Genomic DNA, 3648 nt, shown 5'->3' on the forward strand with positions numbered 1-3648 from the left:
ATCAAATGAACCTTCCGACCTGGAGCCGCTTACTCCAGGCCATTTTCTTGTGGGTGGGCATCCGTTAGCTCCACCCGAACTCGACTGTGACGAGAATCCTGCCTCAATAGTCAACAGATGGCAAAAAATGAAGGCCTTGCATCATACTTTCTGCCAAAGATGGAAATCGGAATATCTCACCGAGATCCAGAAACGATATAAGTGGAAACATCCACAATCCAATTTAAAATCCGGAGACCTGGTCGTTATCAAGGAGGATAACCTCCAACCTAACGAGTGGAGAATGGGGAGGATCATCAACATACACCCAGGCTCTGACAACCGTGTGCGTGTTGTTGACGTCCAGACAACCAAGGGACAAATAACTAGACCAATTTCGAAATTGGTACTCCTTCCGTCCCACGACCAGGAGGAGGAAATGTAAGGGGCAAAATTCCGCCTCACAAAACCCCAGAAAACCACAACACTATTTCCCCCGACTACCTACAATTAGAGGCCCACGGTTAGTGATAGCATCGAAAGCATCTTAAGGAACCCGCGTCTTCGTGTCTCTCTATCCCTAAGCTTGTGTTTCTCCCGAGCCATATATTATCATCAACCCCCCGGTCTCGTGAGGGTGCGAGTCTACCGGAGGGGAAACCTAAGGCGTACTACGCGATGGCAATGGGGAAAGGGAGCTCGGGACATAAAGACGCGTTCAACCACGCGCCGTGATGCCCCGCTATCCCTAAGCTTGCGTCGCTCCCGAGGCCCTAATTATAATCAACCACCCCGGTCTCGTGATGGTGCGAGTCTACCGGAGGGCGATCCTACATCTTATTTTTCTCTTTTTTTCTACCCCCGGTCTCGTCGTGTCGAGTCTGCCGGAGGGAATCCTACACCTGACTACTGTTGGGCAATGGGGAAAGGGAGCGAGATGCACGAAGACGCGGGAGAGCTTACCAAGAGCTCGCAAACAAAAAACATTTTTTTTCTAAGTTTTTTTTTTTTTCAACAAGACTAACCGGGGGCCCCCTGAGCAGAAAACCCCACAATTCACTCGCTCAACCAGAGCGAGGCGCCAGAAAATAACCCAGCTCTCGTTCACCCCGAACGAGGCCAACACACCGATATCCCAGCTCTCGTTCACCCTAAACGAGGCCAACCAACAATCCTAAAGCAGTTACGCAACCCGCTACAGAACCTAAAGGCATTCGGCCCATTATATTTAATAATTTTTAAAAACCCATCCAAAATTCACTCGGTCACCCAGAGCGAGGACACGAGAACCCTGACGCAGACTCACGGTCTGCCACGGACGCCAGCTTCTGAAAAGGATAATTACTTGAAATCAATGTTACATCATTAGAAGTATTGACATTTGCAAATAGTGGAAATGCCAGCTATTTGTCGATAAGAGCATACGTCGTTGAGGTTCATCAACTAAAAATCAATGAACATCCTCTCAGATTTTGACGCACATACTACTGCACGTGTGCGGGGTGTACCTATGACCCAACGTTCATAAACGTTTTACATCGCCATATGGGCGAACGTTGTTTCAAATTGAATCATATGATCTGGCATCAACTGATTTGGACACACATGATACGACGTGACTTCATTTAATACGATTTGCTATGATTTCTCACGTGATATACTTTAAAAAGCTTTGGGTTTGGTTTAACACGATAATATGGGATCTAATATCTCATCTCTGCTTAGTAATTTTACTGCTCTTAGCGCTATAATTTTTATATTTAAAAGGATTTTCATACGCATTTTGTCGAACTTTCCGACTGGTTTAGATATTTCAGCATCTGACGCTCAATCATTCCATCCGTCAATGACGATGTTAACAGATGCGCCGTTTTATACAGCTTTTGATTAGGACGTCACACGATACAGAGATCACATCTAAACAGACTAAAGTAACTGACCTGAGCTCTATAACGTTTACTATCAAAAGTTTTAAATGCATTTTTCAAGTTTACTTGATCTGATATCTGATTTAGTTTGACATTTTAAGTTGTGTGCAATTTCTACATTTTTCAAATCAATATTTATTTGCACAGTTCATTTTTTTATTGGTACTGAAGAGTTTAATTTTAAGGGCATATAATTGTAATGTAAATCCGCCTTATAGGTCACAAGCCAACCTAATAAAACCGCACTGCGTTTCTTTGCGCACGCAAACAATCGGCGTTTTGCCCCAACCCAAATAAGCATGGGTGCAAACGTCAAATCTAAATGTCACGCAGAACAAAAAATTGGAAATCGAGTTAGGATTTCACGCAGCAAATTCAATTTGGCCTGCTCTCATTCAAGTTGTATGTGCATGAAACATTTTTGACTGAAAATGACTTGCGTGCGTTTACATTAGGTTGGCTTGTCAAACCGTTTCAAAACCAGTATAAAAGAACTTACTATAAACTAACGTAGTCGTTTCCACCAAATTAAATTCGACTTACGTTCTTGGTCGCAACGTCGGTCCAATCGCTAATGCATCGTTTGAGGAACGTGATTCTTGATCTGCAATTGTTTGTGTAGTTGCCTCGCATGTATGTCCTGGACACACCTGCAAATTTCAAAACAAGACTGAGAAACTAATTCGTCATCAAATTCAGCGCTACTGGGTTTATAATTACCTGGTCAACGAGTTTTTTCCGATAACGGTCAGATATTAATTATGTTTCAAGTAGTAATGTGCTCAGAGTCCCGTAACCCATCTTGTGGGGGAGGTGAAAAAGAGCAGACCCATAATTCGAACGTTTCTCTTCTTCGCAAGACGTCATAAAAGCAGTCACAGCTACTTCACCCACTGCAGCTACGTACAAAAAACATGCGTATGCCATCCATACGATTTGCTGTAAGCATCTCATGCGGGTTAATATATTTTACAGCCATAAGCGATACACTGTCCGCACCGATAGTGCAATATACAGTGTGCACACCATTGGCATTGACGATATTCAAACGCCCATCTTCGCGAACGGTAGCTATCTCCTTTTCCTACGTTGAAGTACCAGTGCATGGGGCTGCATCTCCGCTGCCATCAAATTTGTGGAAAATGTCACTTTGCGGTTTCTGCTTCAAAAGATCTTCAACTGCGCGCTTTACCTCTAGTATGCTTATACGATCATCCGCACCGCTAACGGCACAAAAATCATTTCCTATGAATTCCATGACCGAAGTGTCGCTATTAAAGGATTGCCTGTCACTGCACTGTGAGACAAACTCTCGAAAATTTTCCCGAATTAAATTACGCAGCTCACGATCTAATTTTTGGTAATTCTAATAGTGGCTGTAAATTTGGAATGACCTGCTTCTCGAGTATCTTATTCAATGAATTATACACGCCTGTACGTATTTTATCCTCATGCCTTAGATCAAAATTTTTCATAATACGGCAAAGAAAATCCAATAATGTGCTGCTAACAAAGGGATGCTTACGTATTGAATGATACATTACTAAAATGCCCAGTTCCATGTTCATAATATTATCCTTGATTGGAGCAAAAAAAAAAAAGGAGTTAAACGGCTTTGCAAAAAAAAAAAAACCGCGACGGACAACTCTCACAACGATAGATAGTTAATTTCTTGGTTTTTGCTTCTTACGGCTTTTGAGGCCGGTGTTTTGACAATTTTTAGTTTATTCCTTGCGCTTCA

At 42.6% G+C, this 3648-nt stretch overlaps 1 protein-coding gene across 1 annotated transcript in view; it reads right to left on the reverse strand.

Annotated features, from left to right (window-relative positions):
- Syt7 (Synaptotagmin 7) overlaps positions 1–3648 on the reverse strand; it is a 1421749-nt gene that overhangs the window by 1037602 nt on the left and 380499 nt on the right. The window lies entirely within an intron of this gene.

Source organism: Eurosta solidaginis, chromosome X (assembly GCF_040869045.1).
Source record: "Eurosta solidaginis isolate ZX-2024a chromosome X, ASM4086904v1, whole genome shotgun sequence".
Lineage (NCBI taxonomy): Eukaryota > Metazoa > Arthropoda > Insecta > Diptera > Tephritidae > Eurosta > Eurosta solidaginis.